General features: G+C 39.6%; 1 protein-coding gene across 1 annotated transcript in view; it reads left to right on the top strand.

The window, feature by feature from the left end:
* Positions 1-1,074: 1,074 nt before the first annotated feature.
* Anks1b (ankyrin repeat and sterile alpha motif domain containing 1B) overlaps positions 1,075-21,761 on the top strand; it is an 895,075-nt gene continuing 874,388 nt past the window's right edge. Inside the window, exon 1 of the mRNA XM_048357586.1 lies at positions 1,075-1,192. The gene's annotated coding sequence lies outside the window, so the exon portion shown is untranslated. The remainder of the gene's footprint in view (positions 1,193-21,761) is intronic.

Consider the following 21,761-nt stretch of genomic DNA (forward strand, 5'->3'; position numbering starts at 1 on the left):
GGAGTGGAAAAGGGAGGGGAGAAAGGAAGGGGTAGGAGGGAAGAGAAAGAGCCCGCCCACGCAAAGGAAGTTAATACGGTGCCGACGCCCCGCCCCTCGCAGGCCCCGCCCCCACAAACCCCGCCCCTCGGAAAAAGCCCCGCCCCCAGCCCCCACTCCCATCCTCTCTGGACCGTCCGCGGGCGGCCCCTTCTCCGCACACGCCCCCCGCCCTCCAGGCCTCAGCGCTTTCGCGGACCTCGGCACGCGCCCGCCGTGGCTTGTCCGCACCGCCCTGCTTCGGCGGTGGCTACAGCCTCCCGAGCCTCCGCTGCCGTCGCCGCCGCCGCGCTCCTCCCCGCTATTCCCCGCTGCGGGCCGCGGACGCCGCCGCCACTGCCGCCGCGTAACCGCCGATCCAGCCGGGCGCCAAAGCTGAGGCGAGCTCGGGCCCGGCGCGAGCGGCCGCGCACGGGCCGCTGTCACCACAGCCGCGGTCGTTCGTGGCGCTCGGGTTCCAGCGAGGACAGTCTCCGCCTGCTCCTCCGCCCGCCTCGGTCCTCGGTCCTCCTTGGTCCTCCTCAGTCCTACGCCCGCCTCAGTCCCCGGCCCTTCTCAGCCCTCGGTCCTCCTCAGTCCTCAGTCCTCCGCAGTCCTCGGCCCTTGGTCCACCTCAGTCCTCGATCCTCTGTCCTCAGTCCTCACCCTCCTCCTCTCCTCGCTCCTCACCAGCACGCCTCCCCCCCCCCCGTCCCCACCCCCCTGACGCCCCACCCGCGGGAACGAGGCCTGGGGAATTCAGGGGAGTGGCTGTGGGGACGCGTCGCGGCTCGGCCAGCCCCTCTTCTAGACATGGTCTGATCCCCATTGTAAGAGCTGCGCCCCGGAGCGGAGGAAGAGGAGAGCGAGGTGTTCCCTGCGTGGGGGGCTGCAGGGATTCTCTGCGTGCGGGAGCTCGTGCATTCTTTAGGGTGGGGCGGGGAGGGCCCTGGATTTTGAGGAGTGGGGTGGGGGGGTGGGCGGGAAGGACCCGTGGAGGGAAAGGACCCTGCTTGTGGTGGGGGTGTCGGTGAGAGACTATGGGGAAGGACCAGGAACTGCTGGAAGCTGCTCGCACTGGAAATGTGGCTCTGGTGGAGAAACTCCTGTCTGGCAGGAAAGGAGGGATCCTGGGCGGTGGATCCGGCCCCCTGCCCCTGTCTAATCTGCTAAGGTAAGGACGGGTACTGGATCTGCTGGGGGGGGGGGGCACCTCGTTGTGCATTGTGATGGATACGTCCTCTTCCTTCCCCTCACGTTATTGCACCAGGTGGCAGCCAGCGATTCATTCTTAAATTAGGAAAACAGACTGTGTAAGGGAGAGGAGGCACAAGCCTCCAGGTTAGATGGATGCTTTAGATTTTTTTCCTCCTGTTTTTGTTTTTTTTTTGAGTAATGTTAAAATAGCCTTCCATCAATGCATCAGTCAGCTACTTTTCTCTGAGCTGTGGTGCAGAACTTGTACATGTACTTGTGTTGCTTGAAGAGAAACATCATTCCACCTGCTCTCCATGTCTGTTGATACACTTGCAGTTTCCAGGACTGCCTCCCCCACTCTCCCCCTTTTTTGTGTATTTAAATGAAATTGACAGAAGAGCTATTGCATGCATGCAATTACTCTGCTCATAGCCACAGCCTTGTATTTTCTTGCAGAAGGCGTTTGCTGGGCTGTGGGGTTATGATCCTACAAAATGAAGAAAGAGAACCTTCTGAGGAGGTGTCAGTCAGTAGGAGGAGTGTGTAAAACTTGATGAGGCAGGTTAGGCAGCCCCAGCAGTACTTTCAGTCACCTGGATGTAGCTGAGAGAAATGCAGGATGCAGGATGTCAGGTGGGGATTGGCATGGTGTGCATGGAATCTGGTAGAGGCCTTTTAATGTGAAACATGTTGCAGGTGAGACGAATGTTGCTTGGAGAATCTAAGGTGACATTTAAGAAAAATGTCAAGGCCTTTATTCAGCAGGTAGTGCCTCAGAAATAGCAGGATTGATTTGCATAGTGGAGAAACTATTAGCCTACAAGTGGAATTGGACAAATGAAATCAATTGGAGGGAGGAAGCTTGAAAAACATGAGATAATATCCAGGGAAAGCTCATTAGTTGTTGTTTTTTTAAGCCGTAGCTATTAAATTTGTCAATATTTTAGTGTTTTTGAAGGCATCAGTTGTCTTCATATCTTCTTAAAGCCCATTTTAAGAAACCTAATTATATTTGTAAAAATATGAAAAAGGCCAAGAGATTATCCTTGTTTAAGTAACATTTTGTGTTACTCTTGATAAGAGTTTAATATGAACTTCTGAATGATAATGTGTTTTTTACACAAGGTCTCATAGGTTGTAGTGGTCCATCAGCAGTGCAAATAATTATAATACTAAAGGGAAAATGAATAACTTATGTTACATAGAAATAAATTTAGGTAGAGAATGATTGATGGGATTTAAAATAGTGCTATATTTGTTATCCATGCTGACAGTGGAATTTTATTGGAATGACAAATTCACTTCAGAATAATAGTTTTTTATGGGACATTTTCCAACATAGCTCAGAAGTGTTGGCATTTTTGTGTACTCGTTAAACAATTTTCATTTTTAAATTAATTAGGCATACATATTTCAGGTTCTGCCAGTTACTCTTTTTTTTTTTTTGGCCAGTCCTGGGGCTTGGACTCAGGGCCTGAGCACTGTCCCTGGCTTCTTCCCGCTCAAGGCTAGCACTCTGCCACTTGAGCCACAGCGCCGCTTCTGGCCGTTTTCTGTATATGTGGTGCTGGGGAATCGAACCTAGGGCCTCGTGTATCCGAGGCAGGCACTCTTGCCACTAGGCTATATCCCCAGCCCCTGCCAGTTACTCTTAATCACAGGTAATTTGTAGAAAAGCAGTTTATTTAGTTACAGTTTGGTAAACTATATTTCCCAGGGGATCCATTAATTATTAAAAAAAAGATAGTGATTATTTGCTGAAAGTTTGTCAAAAGTTGATTCCTTTGGAAAAGCATTGAAGACTTCTTAGAGCCTAGTGAGAAATTCAGTTAATTTCATTGAAACAAATGGTATTTTAAAAAAGACTCTGATAGAACTCAAAGGCAAACTTCTTTTAAACACTTTTCCAGCTGTGATATATATGCATATTTATTTATAAAAGTACATTTATACATAAAAGCACTATATCTATCATCCATCTTTAAAGAGTAGATTACAAACCTCAAGAATAACACACAGCTCAATGTTAGTAAATATTAAATGAAGTACAAAATTAGTGACCTATATCGTGCATCTCAGCATAGAGTTTTTCAAACTTTTTGCTCGTTTTGTTAGAAGCTGCTGTAGTAGCTCTAAAACAAGAATGCACATGGAAAAACTGAAAAACATGTGACTTCAAGTAGTTTGAACCAAGTTGTGAAAACCACAAACAAAATCAATAATCTTCACACCTGTATTCATACTAAATAAACTACTCAAACTATCGCTGAGGAGAACAAGAGCTGAAATTATGTTCTTTGAGTGATCCTTTGCACAAAATGAAATTTCTTAGGAGGCACATTTTATTTAGCCATCACTTTGTTTCACAAATGATTGTCATCAGGAATTTATTTGTGGGATAGGGTAAATGTGTCCCTCCCTATCAAACATGATGACACTGAACTATATTAGTATTTTGGAGTGAATTCTTGAATAGATTTGGCACTTTTTCCCACTTGTTTTTATTACTTATGTGGTGTAGTACAAGTGTCAGTCTGTGGTAAGTGCTTACATGTCACATTTCATTTAGATATACCCTCTTTTCATGAAGGACTAAAGAAATATGAAGATTAATATCATGTCCTAAGTCACACAATAACGCTAAGGATTTGAAATTCAATGATTCCAAGTTACTTTACCAGATCTTAGATATTTTCACAAAATTTAAGGCACATGGTTAATTGAGATAGTTCAGTCTGAACATTTTTATTGCAAATAATAATTGCATTAAAAGACTCAAGCTTTTTTCAAATAAAGTTATCTTTTGACTGCTGTTGGAGGGTTTACTAGATAAGAACTTTTCAGAAGATGCCTTTGTTTATTTACTGTGTGACCAATAGCCTTATGATGGTTGAATTAAGTATATCTAAGTGGTAGTCCATTTTTTAAAAATTAGAAATCAGAACAACTTTAAATATAAAAAGCTTCGCTGTGCTTTTCTATAGAGTGGAAGTAATAATAATACCTACCAAATAGAGTTGTTATAAGTATTAAAGTATAAGGTAAAAGATAAAAAGCAAGGAGAATATAGAAAACAACTCATGTAGCTCAAAAGCACATGAAACTATCTGGCTATCATTTTGTATGGTAATTCAGCTTTGTTGTTGATACTCATATCATTATCCAGTGTGTGTAGGTAGGAGTCAATCAAATCTGTTTAGATGCCTGTATATGCAGGCATGCACCTGCACACATAGATGTAGACATTCACACTCAGGCTGGACAGGGAGTGATAGGTGCTCAGGTCACCCCTTTACCTGAGGCCAGAGGCTAGTTCTAGTGCGCCTCTGCAGCCATTCCTGATTTCAAGTCTGCCTGTGACTTAATGGCTCAGAATCTCTTGGTAGTCCTTTATAGTTCTTGGGTCCTGGGCTCTGCTCCCAGGAAATATGACTCAATTAGTCCTGGAAGGGCCAGACTGACTCTTTCTTAAGACCCTGATTACTAAAGATTTGCTTTATATTAGATTGGGAATATTTCCTTAGTAAGTTTTCCATTATGAATCAGTCTCCAAATAGAAAGGAACCTTTAATCCCTTTTCCTACCCGGTACAAAAATTTTGTCAGTAGTCCTTTCCAGTTAACAGAGACCTTATTAAATCTTCCAACGAGCAAATTCATTCCAATTTTGATAACTGTGATTATTAAAAACATTCTCTTTATCAATGTGCCTTCTGCCATTTATAGAAGCTGGTACTAGACTATGGGTCAATACAAAGTCCTCTAAATCACCTGCCAGGACTGTTCAAGTGCATGCATTTCAGTGTATTGCTTTGTCAAAACTTTTTTATGGAACTCTCATTTTCGGTAATCATAGGTGTTAATTCATTTTGATGCTTTGCACAACTTATTCTTTGTTTTCAATTTGCACAATGAACTTCTTAGAATATAGTAACTAGAACATTACCAATAGATGTCAACCAACCAGTGTAGAACATAGGAGGACTTGATATACTGTTGAATAAAAAAGATCATTCATAGTTGTATTCTATTTTTAAGGAAAAAGGCATGCATGTGAACATTTGTAATGTATATTAAGAGTTATGGAACTAAAAGTTAAATGATATCCATCTTTGAGTAGTAAGATTTTAGGCGATTTTTCATTTTTTTAACCAGAATTTTTTAGTGTTCTACATGATCTTATATTAGTTAAAATAAATGGCATCTGTTGAAATATGATGCAATGAAATTATTACCACTTAATATTGATTTAAGATCTTGATTTAGGTCAAGATTTTTGAGCCATGAAATAGTGTTGGTTGTCACTGAGCATGTAGTCGATAACAGCTTCCAGGTATTTTTTTCCCATGACCTGTGAAGTGTAATTCTCCTGTCTTATTAAAGTGTCAGACTTAAAATTATTCCTATTATTTTATCTTATTTCAGTCTATATTTGTAATCTCTGTACATCTTCTTGACTCTGGAATCTGCTTCTTAGCATATTAACCTCTCTTCATCATCTGTAGATTTAATAAGCATCCTTCATAACTGAAATCCAATACACTGTAATATATCCCTAAAGAACCTCTCTTCAGCTTAGTATAAACTCAAAAGTGGCAATCTTTATGCTTGGTATTTCTCTCTATTGAAGCCACTTAATAGACCTATCAGTCAATTGCTTCTACATTATATCCATGAGAATATTGTGAGGTATTTTATCCATTGTCTTTGTTAAATCATGCCATATTCTGTTTACAACAGTCCTTTGATCTAGTCTTTCACTTGTAAGTCTGTAAATTCTACCCAAATCAAGCTGCTTTTCTTGCAGCTTGTTTCTGGAACTGAGTCACTAGTAATTCCTAATTTTGATGGAAATTGTTTCATTATCCTTTTGCATCTAATTCTTCTGGGTCTGGATTCTTAACACTCATTTTAAAACAGTTAAGCGTCTCTTATGATTGCTTTGTTTGGAGCTTCAGTAGTGTCCTTATTTGTTTATCCTTAGTTTGAAAATGATTCCTGACAATTAAGACAAACAATAGAAATTGTGAAGAATCAGATTCCTTGCATTATTGATGTAGAAAGATTTTTCATGATCTAAAACCATCTACAGTTTTATACTGTCAAAGCTTACTATTCTCTTTTTTTCCCCTGGGAAGTATATGTTTCTCTTCTGTGTTTTTTCACCTCCTCACCATTCCTTTTCATCCTCAGAGAAATTTGAACTATAGTTGGGTGTACTCGTGCCTGTAACCCTAGATACTCAGGAGACAGATTTGAGGATTGAAGTTTGAAGCCACCCTGAGCAGGGTAGTCCATGAGACTCTTATCAACTATTAACCACAAAGGCCAGAAGTTGAGCTGTGGCTCAAGTGGTTAGAGGGCTGGCCTTGAGCAAAGAAGCTCAGGGAAGCATTCAAGACCCGAGTTCAAGCCCTTAAGACAGGCACACACACAAAAAAAATTTGAGCTCCTGAGAGCTCAGCATACTCAAATTGAGTTTCCTCTATCCTTTTTTTCTATTCTAGATTATACATGCTCTTGTAGATTTTATTTTAACTTCTTTCATGAGACTGTTGTAAAACCTTTAAAAATCTTTCCTCCTTTGGCACAACTACCTCTTTATGCTAAGTAACTGTAATATTGGCCAGAAAGGAAACCCGCCACGTGGTTCAGGCAGAAAGGAGTTTATTGGGGAGAAAGCAAACTGCCAGTCCACATAAGATGGACCAGGTGTGGGGAGACAGGGGAAGGAAGAAGGGAAAAAGGGAAAGAGAGCAAGAGAGAAAAGGAAAAAGAGCGGGGACTCCTGTTGAGCTGGATTATATAAGGAAGGCAGAAGGTATGGCCAGGTGGATTGAATGTGACATCACAGAAGGGGGAGGTAACTGCTTCCAGGTGTGCCAGTTACCTAGGTAACAGGTACTGGGTGCAGAGTTAAACAGGTGGAGGACATCTGCATGGAGCCCTCCCCGGGTGGACCTTTCATTCTGGCCTTTTAATAACCATGAAAAAGGGCATCAACTCTCTGGCTACTTCCTGCTAGCAAGAGGCATGGATGTTACAGGCAAAAGGCAGAAATGTGGCCCCTCTGGGAGAAGGCAAGCAGCATCTGTCCCTTGGTGGTAGATGCCAGTCCTTGAAGTCTGGAAGAAGTATCATGAGGCAGGGGCTGGAACTTACTAAGAATTGACCACAAACACTTGTCAGAGTTATTTCTCTAAAACTGCCCACTTTTTCCTTCACCTTGTGGGGTAGACCAAACTCAGAATGGCTAGCCTTTGAGAGGGAACCTAGAGGGGTGTCCCTGGAACCCACCTGCTTTGCACTCCTGAGGGCACAAGCCAAAAGATTGGGCCATTGAGACCAATTCCCTAGCCTATGAGGCGTTTTGACTTTATGGAGTAGTCTGCTGAGGACATGAGTCCAATAAAGATATACGGGAGGGGTCCATAAGGACGTAGGCAGGGGTCCACAAGGACATAGAGGGTCTGCAAGGACAGAGTCAAAGTCTCTATTCAGGCATCCTTGAAATAAGAACAGACTGGCCAAAAAGACATTACGGGGTCCCTCTGGCATGGTCAGACAAACAGAGGGCCTGTGGACAGGAGCCATTCATCAGATGTAGAGAAGAGATGGTATAGTGGGTGCGTAGACAGCAATGGTAAAGGCGAGAAGTTTGAAGTGAGGTTCCTCAGGAGGGGCAGTCAAGGAGTGGATTAGCCCTCAGAAGAGAAGAGGGAGGAGGAGACTCTTGACTCTGTCCCCTCTGGAGTCATGGCACCAGATGTAAGGGTGACCAGAAAGGAAACCCATCACGTGGTTCAGGTAGAAAGGTGTTTATTGAGGGGAAAGCAAACTGGCAGCCCACATAAGATAGAGGTGTGGGGAGACAGAGGGGAAGGAAGAAGGGAAAAAGAAGGAAAGAGAGCAAGAGAGAAAAGAGTAGAGACTCCTGTTGAGCTGGATTATATAGGGAAGGTAGAGGTATGGCCAGATGGATTGGATGTGACCTCAGAGAAGGGGGGGGGGGGCGGGTAACTGCCTCCAGGTGTGCCAGTTATGTAGGTAACACAGGTACTGGGCTCAGACTTAAACAGGTGGGGACATCTGCATGGAGCCCTCCTGGGGGTGGACCTTACAATAACATTTAAGGTGAATATTAATTATTTGTATTTCAATAAAGCAATAAAACTTTGTCAATACGTTAGATTTACTTGGTTTTCTTTTTTTTTTTTTTTGCCAGTCCTGCTTGGACTCAGGGCCTGAGCACTGTCCCTGGCTTCTTTTTGCTCAAGGCTAGCACTCTGCCACTTGAGCCACAGCGCCATTTCTGGCCATTTTCTGTATATGTGGTGCTGGGGAATTGAACCCAGGGCCTCATGTATACGAGGCAAGCACTCTTGCCACTAGGCCATCTCCCCAGCCCTACTTGGTTTTCTTGATGTGTCAAAGAGTTGAGTGATATTTAAAGGATATTTTGTAAATTACTGTTGAACATAAAGGATTCATTCTCTGTGTGTGTGCGTGCGTGTGTGTGTTTGTGTGTGCATGTGCGTATGTGTGCTGGGGCTTGAACTCAGGGCCTGAACATTGTTCCTGAAATTTATTGCTCAAGGCTAGTGCTCTACCACTTGAGCTATGGCCCCATTTCCAGCTTTTTGGGTAGTTGATTGGAGATAAAAGATCTTACAGGCTTTCCTGCCTGGGCTGGCTTTGTACAATGACCCTTAAGTCTCAGCCATATGACTAGCTAGGTTTACAAGTGTGAATCACCAGTCCCTGCTAGGAGTTCATTCTTAAGATCCCCATGATAAAGAGTGATTAATAAAAAGTAAGTGGGAAAAAAGTCTCTGGTTACCAAGATATACAGACCAGAGAGAGGCCTTACACATTTTTCAGATTTGAGATTTAACTCATGAAATTTTCTACCAAGTACAAGGAGATAAGAAGCAAGTAGAAATAGGAAGCCTTGTAATTTTCAGAACTGTTTTGGCAATTATTATTCGGACTCTGACAGAAGACACTCACTTTCATGGAAGCTTCATTGATTAAATGGAATAAAATCACAAACAGAGCAGTTAAACCTCATGAAAATGTTGTTTCTATAAAAATAGTCAAGTTGCAAGTGGGTTATCTATTTTAGATAGTAATGATGTTTGAGGCAGTGATTGCACCATTATGTTCAGGGAACTGTGTCTGCCAGAGAACAGTGTCAGCTGCATGATGGGAAATAAGGAAAAAGGAGCAGGAATTTTGGTACTGACCTCTTTCTCTGCTGAGCTAAGTTTTGAGGTCTGTTTAAAACTGTGAGAATAATAATGTCACAATGAACTAGCACAGTCAGCTAGTGACTAATATTCACCCCGTTGATTCTTTTATTTATTTGTTTGCTTGTTTATTATTTATTTTTGTGCTTGTCCTGGGGCTTGAACTCAGGGCCTTGGCACTGCTCATGAGCTTTTTTTTGCACAAGGCTGTCACTCTGTCACTTGGGCCATAGCTCCACTTCTGGCTTTTTTGGTGCTTAGAGATAAGAGTCTCACAGACATTCCTGTGTGTGTTGGCTTCAAACCGTGATCAGTGATTCACAGATCTCAGCCTCCTGAGTAGCTAAAATTACAGGTGTGAGCCACAGGCACCCAGCTCATCCTGCTGATTCTTTATTCTCTCTCTCTCTCTCTCTCTCTCTCTCTCTCTCTCTCTCTCTCTCTCTCTCTCTCTCTCTCCCCTTTTTGGGATGTTGTAAATCAAATCCGGGCCTCATGCATGCTAGGCAAGTGTCTTACTATTGAGCTACACACCCAACCCTTCCTAACTACATTGCACATGTTATGTGTGTGTTTCAGTGATTTTCTTATCTTGCATGGAAAGGTGGAGCAACTCCTTACTGACATCAACACAGAGGTATACAGTATTCAGTGTATGTTGACTAAAGCAATTAGCATCTCAGATGACAGTAAACATTTTGATTAGTTCAACTGTACACAACTGTACACCGAAATAATTTATTGTAGATTTGGGATAATTTTGGAAAATTCTTTCAAAGAGCACAGAACATTCTCCATGACTAACGAGAAATTGAAAGTGATTATAGTACAAATCAAAGACTAATGTCAATCTGTGGAACTTGGGGAGGTATTTAACATTTAATACATTTTGGTGTATCTTTGGTTTCCAGGTTAAACATACTGCAGGATAGTTTTAATTAATTAAAATAAGATTGGTTTGATTACTCACATGTTGATATGAGAGAATATTATATTTGAAAAATCAGGACCTGAATGAGGGCATGGTTCAAGTGGCAGTGTACCTAGTAAGTCCAAGACCCTGGGTTCAAGCCCCATTGCCCCTCACATACAACAAACATAAAGACCCCCAAGAGGCAAAGAACCTCTTGGTGTGTATAATGGCATGGTCTTATAAACCAAATACACAGGTGAGGCACAATGACAGCTGAAATGTAGTGAATTTTTTTGTGTGTAATATATAGTTAAAGAAACATGGATTTAAAGTTTTCTTCTTTTCATTTCTTTAGCAGAGCAAGTGAATTTTACATTTCTGTTTAAGGTGAGGCTTGACATTGCTTTTTGAGAATGAATCAAAAAGTATATTCAGGGAATTGGAATGTAGCTCAGTGGCAAAATACTTGCCTAGCAAGTACAACATCCTGGGTTCAATCCCTAGTGCCAAAAAAGAAAAGGGGAAAAATACAGTTAAAAATATGCTCAAAGGAGACATTTTTGTTTTGTTCAGTTATGATAGTATCCCAGGAATATTCATCTCTGAATCTGATTCTTAAGAACAGTGCTTTTTTTGTAAATAAGGAAATCTTCTAGGCTGAAAGGAATTGTGCCAGGCAAAAAATTTCACTTAAAGAAGAAGAAAAGAGTTTTGAGTGCAGAATCAGAAAGAGCTTCATGGTATCTCCTGAGCATAGTTTTCAAATGCTTTTCTATAGGTAAAGGGGAGTTGCACTTGGTTATAGGTTTCCTACACCTCATCATCTAGAGGGGACTGGGAAACTCCATATGTCAAAACTGATTTTATCCCTAAGAAAGATGTATATTTGGTTGCTAGGAACTTCCCCTCAAAATCAAAATTGTAATATTAATTTTTAAAATAATTAAAATTTCTAATAAAAACAGTGATTTAGTAAATGAAATGCCATGTCTTCATGAATCTAACTATAAAATGGAATTTTAATATATGTGTACTTTAGAATTATTTGAATTCTTTTATGTTGTGAGACTAGCTTTATTTAAAATAGTTAACCATGCCTAGTTAAGTTAGCTAAAGCTAAATAAGAGTAGATTGTTTGGTCAAATTTGGATCAATGGTTGTGGGCCTAAACAGGCAACTGCATTTCCTGATACCGGCTCCATGTGTCTGTTCCTCATACCATGTCTTCCTTAACATTCCCACCCAAATACGACCACCCCCTTTATATTAATAAAAATTCTAGTCTATTTTAGTGACTTCAAGTTCACAACTAGCCATAGTGTACCAGCTGACCTTCCAAAGAGATGCAGATTTTGTGTGAGCAGTAGATCTGGGATGGTATGTATAATGAGTAGATTAAGAACAAATACTGGACCATCAAAGTGGAATCTACAGTTTCCTTTTACAGATCTAGTCTTCCCCCTTGGCCATTGACCTATTGGATCCAGTGCCTGGTATGCTTCCTGTCTTTACCTCATCACCAAAAATTGGTTGTGGGAGCTGACAGTTAAAGCCATAGCAAAATATAATTGACTGGTAAAGCTTTTAGGAAGCTTTAAAGAGGCAACAAAACAGGCCCAAATAGTAAAACTATAATGTGAAGCTCTGTAGCAGGACTAATTGTAAGAGGGGCTAGATAAGGATGGTCATTTATTCATTTAACATTATTTCTTATAAGGTTGAAGTGGAAAGGGATTTAATTAATTGGAGACAAAGAGCTAGTGATAGGCTTTTTCTTTTCATTATTTATCTATTTATCTATCTATCTATCTATTAATTAATTAATTAATTAATTAATTTATTTATTTATTTATTTATTTATTTATTTTTGCCAGTCCTGGGCCTTGGACTCAGGGCCTGAGCACTGTCCCTGGCTTCTTTTTTGCTCAAGGCTAGCACTCTGCCACTTGAGCCACAGCACCACTTCTGGCCATTTTCTGTAAATGTGGTGCTGGGGAATTGAACCCAGGGCTTCATGTATACGAGACAAGCACTCTTGCCACTAGGCCATATCCCCAGCCCCTTCATTGATTATTTAATCCTTACATTTTTGTTTGTTTATTTGGTGGTGCTAGAACTTAAACTCAGGTCAAATACTGTACCACTGAGCTACATTTTCAGCTTCCTAGAACTTGCCATTAGATATATTTACATTTATGTATAAACATGTAACATGTTATTTGCATATAACATGTAATTTCTAGAAGTAATTTCTTAGTTAAATAAATACACTTATACAGTTATAGTTAATGAAACATGGAATATAATTGTGTAGTAGCTTTAGTGTTTAATGCAGTTTTAGATTCAAGTTCAAAAATTTAAAATATTTGTTTTTACTTAAAAACTTCAAAGTTGGGCTGGGGATATGGCCTAGTGGCAAGAGTGCTTGCCTCGTATACGAGGCCCTGGGTTCGAGTCCTCAGCACCACATATACAGAAAATGGCCAGAAGTGGCGCTGTGGCTCAAGTGGCAGAGTGCTAGCCTTAAGCAAAAAGAAGCCAGCGACAGTGCTCAGGCCCTGAGTCCAAGCCCCAGGACTGGCCAAAAAACAAAACAAAACAAAACAAAAAAACTTCAAAGTTGCAAATGGCTTCATCATTTAGGTGATTCTGTAAACTTATATTGTACTGTACAGTAGAGGTATTTGAAGTTCTTACCTTGAATCCCAATTGGCATTAAGTTTTCTTCCTTACTTTTTTATTTTTGGCTGAAATTACTCTTAGCTACTTTGGGTTCTTTTCTGTTCTTTATTAGTCTGCATTGAACTATATTGTGTACGATACAAAGTTGCCAAACTTATAGTACTTCAGATATGAAAAATACTGCTATATTTACTTACATGAATATCTGTCTTGTGTAGATATTTTACTGCTAGTGTGAAGATATAGGATTGAGTAAGAGTGTTTGTGGGAGCTGCAGGAATTAGGCAGGGGTATTCGTTGGCTTTATAAACTCCAGCCCTAGAACATATTGGTTCCTTTGGTTTGCTTTGACTGTTGACCAGAGTAGTTTGCCATTCTGAAGGTTGAAAGAAACTATGAAGGTATTATCAGAGGAAAAAAAAGACTTATAAACGCAGGCTAAAAAATTTCTTAGAAAAAAATTTACTGGTATTTCTTTGCTGCTATGTATTAGACCAGACTTATTAATTAGCCTGCAGAATAGTAACCAAGTCAGTCAGGAATCTATAGAAACTGGTAACTAAAAATAGTGACACAAGTGATGATTTTATTATTTCAACAACTATTGAGTGCTTTATAGACTAATTCTAACAACTCCAAATGTTATTAGAATAATGAGACAGCGATATAAACAAAGAGGTAAGCATATTTGTGGGGATTGAAGTACTAAGAAATGCTACAGAAATGAAAGAGACAAGAAAGGAGGCATCCTTAATTCTGTATGGGTGGAGTACTTGAAAGGGGGGTGATGCTTGAATTTTTTCTTCTTTTTCTGAATAATTATTTATTGTCAAAGTGATGTACAGAGGGGTTACAGTTTCATACGTAAGGCCTTGGGTACATTTCTTGTACTATTTGTTACCTCCTCTTTCATTCCCCTCCTTCCCCGAGTTGTTCAGTTGGTTTACACCAAATGGTTTTGTAAGTATTGCTTTTGGAGTCATTTGTCTTTTTTTTTTTTTTTTTCAAATTTTTATTATCAAACTGATATACAGAGAAGTTACAGTTTCATATGTTAGGCATTGGATACATTTCTTGTACTATTTGTTACCTTGTCCCTCATACCCCCCTCCCTCCTCCCCCTTTCCCTCCCCGCTCCCCGCCCCGGAGGTGTTCAGTTCACTTACACCAAACAGTTTTGCAAGTATTGTTTTTGTAGTTGTTTGTCTTTTTTTACCCTGTGTCTCTCAAATTTGGTATTCCCTTTCAATTTCCTGCATCCAATACCAGTATACACGGTTTCCAATATACTCAGATAAGATTACAGATTTGTCTTTTTATCCTTTGTCTCTCAATTTTGATATTCCCTTTCCCTTCCCTAGTTCTAATATAAGTATATACAGTATCCAGGGTATCATGAGATACAGTGATAGCGCAGGGACAACAACAGGAAGGGGATACAAGAGGATCAACAACAACAACAACAACAAAAAACCCCTACGGTTTCACATGGCATGTTGAAAATAATTACAGCAGTGATATAACACTTGTTTCCATAACATGAAGTTCATTTCACTTAGCATCATCTTATGTGTTCATAAAGGCATAGCTATTGGGCTCTTGTGATCTGCTGTGACTAGCCTAAACCTGTACAAATTATTCCCTATGAGGGAAACCATAGAGTCCATGTTTCTTTGGGTCTGGCTCACTTCACTTAGTATAATTTTTTCCAAATCCTTCAATTTCCTTAGGAATGGGGCAATGTCATTCTTTCTGATAGAGGCATAAAATTCCATTGTGTATATGTACCACATTTTCCTGATCCACTTGTCTACTGAGGTGCATCTTGGTTGGTTCCTTATTTTAGCAATGACAAATTGTGCTGCAATGAACATTGTTGTGCTGGTGGCTTTAGTGTGTTGTTGTTTGTAATCTTTTGGGTAGATGCCCAAGAGTAGGGCTGCTGAGTCATAGGGGAGCTCTATGTTTAGCCTTCTGAGGAATCTCCATACCACTAGCCAGAGTGGCTGAACCAGTTTCCATTCCCACAACAATGAAGTAGGGTTCTCTTTTGGCCACATCCCCTCCAGCATTTGTTATTGTTAGTTTTCCTGATAATGGACATTCTTACTGGGGTGAGGTGGAATGTCAATGTTGTTTCGATTTGCATTTCTTTTATGGCCAGTGATTTAGAGCACTTCTTCAGGTGTCTCTTGGCCTTTCTCATTTCCTCTTCAGAGAAGACTCTTTTTAGGTCTTTAGCCCACTTTTTGAGGGGGCTGTTGGTTCTTTGAGGATTTGTTTTGGAGGAATTAATTTTTTTTAGTTCTGCATATATTTTAGATATGAGGCCTTTGTCTGTTGTATGGCCAGTTAAGTTCTTTTCCCAATCTGTGGGCTTTCTGTTTATCTTGAGAGCTATGTCCTTTGCCCTGCAGAAGCTCTGGGGTTTGATGCAGTCCCATTTGTCCAACCTTTCTTTGATTTGTTGCATTTCTGGGCCTTTGTTAAGGAAGTTTGCTCCTGTGCCAGGGAGCCCAAGTGTTTTTCCTGTTCCTTCTTGTAGTGTTTTCAGGGTATCTGTTTTTACTTCGAGGTCTTTGATCCATTTGGAATTGATTTTGGTGCAGGGTGATATATAAGGATGTAGTTTTAATTTGTTGCAGGTATTGACCTAGTTTTGCCACCACCATATGTTAAAGAGTCTTTCTTCCATCCTATTTTTTTTAGCTCCTTTATCAAAGACTAAGTAGGCATAGTTCTGTGGGTTCATTTCTGGGTCTTTAGTTCTGTTCTATTGGGCCTCATGCCTGTTCTTTTTTTTGGCCAGTCCTGGGGCTTAGACTCAGGGGCTGAGTACTGTCCCTGGCTTCTTTTTGCTCAAGGCTAGCAATCTGCCACTTGAGCCACAGCGCCACTTCTGGCCATTTTCTGTATATGTGGTGCTGGGGAATTGAACCCAAGGCCTCATGTATATGAGGCAAGCACTCTTGCCACTAGGCCATATTCCCAGCCCGTCTCATGCCTGTTCTTGTGCCAATACCAAGCTGTTTTTATTACTATGATGCTTGAATTTTGTAGGATGTCTAGGAGCTAGCCAGGAAGACAGGTTGGGAGAAATATTTTTCAGGTAGAAGGATCCGTACATTCAATAGCAGTGTGTGAAAATGTGGAGTATGATTTGGGATATTATATGTAGTTAAGAATGGAGCATGGGTAAGAGCTAAGTTTAAATTGTTCAAATCAGAATTTGGTACTTGATGCTTTCTGATATCTGTTGTCTTATTTGCTTGATGACTGATCTATCCTATCCACATATCCTATCCACAGATGTGGGTTGTATTTCTCACATAAAGAAGAGAAATTATTTTATGTCCGACCTCAGACCACTGAACCATCCCAATTTATTAACTAATGGCCTTTCTTAACTATAGTTTTGGGCTCCAGAAAAACTAGGGAATCAGTGTGTCTCATCCTATTTTCTGGTGTCCTTCTGTACTTTTGCTGAGCCCCCACTCCAGTACCTAGGCTTGAATTCAGGATTAAATATTCTCACTTATTTTCTTGCTCATTGTTGATGCTCAAATATTTGAACCACAGCTCCTGCCATTTTTTTTTGCTGATTAATCAGAGATGGAGTCTCACAGACTTCTGCACTGGTTGGCTTTGAATCTCAACACTCCAGGTCTCAGCCTTCCGAGTATCTAGGATTGTAGGCAGTAGCCACTGGCTTCCAGCTTTCTGAGCATTAAAAAGAAATTATTTTGGTTTCAAGTGTTCTTTGGCTTCTTTTACCTGAAACCCAGAACTGTGATGCAGTTTTACATTATACCAATTAAAAGTTTTTATACTATGCTTTTATTCCCCATACCATATATTCTCATATTTCAGAAAATTAATTGATGTAACTAAAAGAAATAGCAGAATGGGATGGGAAAAGTATGAGTCTTGAGTTTGAATGGAAGTTCTGGCCTCCAGTGGACCTTAGGCCTTAGTGAATTTATTTAACTTTAAGACTTTAATACCAAAGATTTAGTAGTCACCCCTTTTCTACGGTTTCAGTTACTTGTGGCCAGTCTGAAACTATTAAGTGGAAAGTTCCAAAATGAACAATTCATAAGTTTTACATAACTTGTTATAGTATATTATTGTATTTTACTATTTAATCTATAAACGTACCTGATTTGCAGTATTTAGGAATTGGGTTAGAACTCAAGCTTTGTGCTTACTGTAATTTATAAATTGCACTTTACTATGGCTATGTACATATAGGAAACATATATATGCATATATATGTATATATATATATATATAAAATATTTACTATCATTGGAGGTTTTAGGCTTCTGATGGATGTCTTGGAACATATCCCCCATTGTTAAAGTAAGCCTACCGTAATACATTTAAAGTCCCATAGTGCCTATCACATATATTTGCTCTATTTAACAGAAGGTTTTTCTTTATCATAATCAACAAGGTGCATTCTCTAGAATTTCAGCAAGATGAAGATAATGCAGAAAAAATTATACAAGCACTGAGTTAGTAACTGTAATTCACTGAGAAAGTTGCATTTTCAGAATTTGATAAGAGAAAAGATTTCAGCAAGTAGGATTTTCTGGTTAAATGATATTCCTGCTAGGATTTTTAAAATGTCACACTCTTGCCACTAGGCCATATTCCCAGTCCTGACCACATATATTTTTAACTGGTAAATCTGCACTGGTCTTATAAAGATATCTATTTCTCCACATTAAATAGGATAGTAAGACTTTGATACTGGAAGTTTCCTAGATTTTATTACCAGGAACCTATAATTCCTAGAAACATATCTAATAAATGAAACTTCTAGGATATTCTCTAGAAAACAGTTGCTTTAGCTGAAGAAAACCAAATTATTTACAAAAAGTGGGAAATAGTTGAGAGCATTATAAAAATCATTCATTGTAAATATATTTTGTCCTTTAAAAGACCACTCAGTTTTTCATGCCAAGTTCAAAAGAAAAAGAAAAATAAACAGCAGGCAGTGTTATCAGTTGCTGCTTTCCTTTTCTGAGTTTGAGAAAACAAGCTCACTAGAAAGATGATCAGGATTAGTTGTACTGTTTAGGAAGGGAACTAAAGAGACCTAAGTTTTAAAAAAAGTGACATACTTAAATGAGCAAGATACTATATAAGGATATAGGGGCTGGGAATATGGCCTAGTGGCAAGAGCGCTTGCCTCAAATACATGAAGCCCTGGGTTCGATTCCCCAGCACCACATATATAGAAAACAGCCAGAAGTAGTGCTGTGGCTCAAGTGGCAGAGTGGTAGCCTTGAGCAAAGAGAAGCCAGGGACAGTGCTCAGGCCTGAGTCCAAGGCCTAGGACTGGCAAAAAAAAAAAAAAAAAAGATACTATATAAGGATATAAAGACACCATACTCTTCTCTCTTGAACTCAGGGCCCAGTCTTTGTCCCTGAGCTTTTTTTGCCCAAAGCCAATGCTCTACCATTTGAGCCACAGCTCCGTGTGTGTGTGTGTGTGTGTGTGTGTGTGTGTGTGTGTGTGTGTGTGGTTAATTTGATATGAGTCTCATAGACTATTCTTCCCAGGCTGCCTTTGAACTGTGATCTTCAGCTCTCAGCCTTGTCTGTTGCTAGTTTTACAAGCATGACCAATTGGTACCCGGCTTCCTACTGTCTTTTTCCTACTGCTCTTGTTTTCTCAACAGTACCTGTACTATAACATATAACCTTTTCATAGTATTCCATACTGTTCTTTCTTGTCTTTATATGTGTATGTATATATATATATGTCTATATATTATTTTATTATTATTAAGGTTTTGTACAGAGGGGTTACCATTTCATAAGTCAGGTAATGAGTACATTTCTTTTTTGGATGTCAACCCTTTCTTTGCTTTCCTCAGCTTCCCCCTCCCATTCCTTCCCACAGTAGCATAGCTCATTTTTCCATATAGTGTATACTGAATACATTGCTGCATTTGTTCACCTTTCCTCCCTCCCTTTCTGCTCCCCCTTCGACTCCCTCCTTTATTGTCATTATGTTTAATGTACTAGATGAATTTCCTATGGCATACCCCCTGTGGTCACTGTATATGATTTTGGTACACTAGATATTATATATATGTTTATCTGAGCTAGGGAAGGGAAAGAAAAATGAGGGAGGGTGTAACAAATATGACAAGAAATGCACTCACTACCTTATTATGTAACTGTAACCTCTCTGTACATCACCTTGACAATAAAATTTTTTTTAAAGGCAAAAAAAAAAAACCCAAAAAGCAAAACCAAACAAAACCAAAAGCAAAGCCAAACACCACTAACACCAACAGCAACAAAAGCCTCATGTTTCCATTTCCTAGAATTCATTTCAATAAATAGTATTTTAAATGTTCAGAGAATTTACTCCCCTAAGTGTATCCTCTGTTAGTCTGACTGTTTGTATGAGAATGCCTAGAGTCTTGTTTAATTTATCATGTCCCAACTCTAGCTTGCACATATGAGAGAAAACACAGGCTGTTTGTTTCTCTGAGTTTACCTCACTTAACATGATTTGTTCCAGGTTCATCAGTTGTCTAGCAAATTACTTAATATTCTTTCTAACGGATAAGTAAAATTTCACTGCGTATATATACCACATTTTTTTTTTAATCCACTCATCTATTGTAGGCCATCTGGGCTGTTTGTATAACTTGGCTGTTGTGAATAGTACAGCAAATGGATGTACAATGGATAAGAAAATATCTTTTCCATTTCCTGACTTATAATGTGGTGGGTAGATACAAAAAGTGCTATGGCTGGTTTTCGTTTTTGTTTTTGTTTTTGAGGAACCTCTAGACCACTGTCCAGAGAGGTTGCACTAGTTGACATTCCCATCAGCAGTGCAATAGGGTTCCTTTTCCCCAATCCCTGCCAGCATTTGTAGTTTGACTTCATGGTATTGGCCAATCTAAGTGGAGTGAGATGAAATTTCAGAGTTGTTTTGATTTGTATTTCCTTTATGGCCAGGGATGTTGAACATTTCCATGTGTTTATTTGCTATTTTTACTTATTCTTATGAGATGTCTCTCTTTAGTTCCTTTGTTCACTCATTGATTGGCTTATTCGTTTTTTCGGGAGGTTAATTATTTTTCTTTATTATCTTTAAGTAGTTGTACAAAGGAGTTGCCACTTAATAAAGCAGTTGATGAATACAGTATATCTTGACAATGTCACTCCTTTCAACATTCTCACCTGTCTCTTCCCTACCCATTTTTTCCTTCACTCTTCTTAATTTTATAGGAAATAAATTGGATTTGTTTTTCTAGTCATGGGCCTTGAACTCAGGACCTGGGTACTGTCCCTGAGCTTCTTTTGCTCAAGGCTAGCGCCCTACACTGGAACCACAGCACCACTTCTGGATTTTTCTGTTTATGTGGTACTGGGGAACTGCCCTGCATTGGATTCTTGAATATGTTCTCCCCTTCTCCTTTTGTCTATCTACCCTGTTCCCCTAAATCCCATGCCACCCTTTTGAGTACCCACTTCCTGTGTTTTATTTTGGTGAACTTTGATTTTGCCTATCTAAAGAATTACACTATTTGAGATAGCCCTTGAATCTACTGCATTTTAATGCATATATTTGTATATATTTGGCTTCCATGCAATTAAACTATTACAAGAAAGGGTACAGGGAACATTAGGCATCCTGGGCACAGATAGAAACTTTCTGAGTAAAAGACACAGAAGCATAATTTAAAGAATGACTTGATAAGTGGTGCTGCATCAATCTAAAGAGTTTCTGCATGGCAATGGACATAGCCAATATACTAAAAAGACAGCTTACAGAATAGGAGAAGAGTTTTGCCAACTACACACCAGTAATTTTTTGAGTTCCATATATATATATATATATATATATATATATATATATATATATATATATATGTGGTGCTGGGGAATTGAACCCAGGGCCTCATATATATGAGGCAAGCACTCTTGCCACTAGGCCATATCCCCAGCCCTCCTTGTACATTTTGAATAGCAGGTCTATGTCGGATGTATTGCTGGTAAAGATCCCCCAGTCTGTTGACTAGTTTAGTAACTTTGTCCTTTGATGCTTAGAAACTTTTATTTTGATGTGATTTTATTTGTCTAATCTCTCTTGTATTTGCTGAGTGCCTGGGGCTCTTTAAAAAATTATTTTGGCTTTATATTTTGATGAGGTGCTTTAGATTACATAGAAATTGTTCTGAAAATTTCAGTTTGTGATATTTCATTGTAAAATAAAAGATCATGTAGACTATCACCATTTAAAGTTTCTTTAAAGGTCTTGAATCAGATACTTATTTGCTTAACAATCTAATCCATTTTCTTAACATTTTTTGTTGGAAGGAAAAGAAGGCCTAATATGACCTTTGCTAGAAGACTTGCTTGCTTGCCCTTTGAGGGAAATAGGGATTCATGAGACTAAATCTTTTATTGAATCAAGGAAAAATTGAACTTCCAGACTGTGGCAGGACCAGGAGTCAAGATAACAAAGACCTAAGGGACAGGGCATTTTATTATAAACTAGGGAATGGTGTGGGATTCTTTAATTCAGCCTCATGGTTGGGCACAAAGAAGACAAAAATCTCAGTAAAGGAGGCATGTAGAAAAATGTGTATTGATTCACTGTTTTATGAATTTGTTGAGAGAAACACTGATCCCAGAAATCTGTCTTCTTTTTACCTTTCCCATTTG

Source organism: Perognathus longimembris, chromosome 1, assembly GCF_023159225.1.
Source record: "Perognathus longimembris pacificus isolate PPM17 chromosome 1, ASM2315922v1, whole genome shotgun sequence".
Lineage (NCBI taxonomy): Eukaryota > Metazoa > Chordata > Mammalia > Rodentia > Heteromyidae > Perognathus > Perognathus longimembris.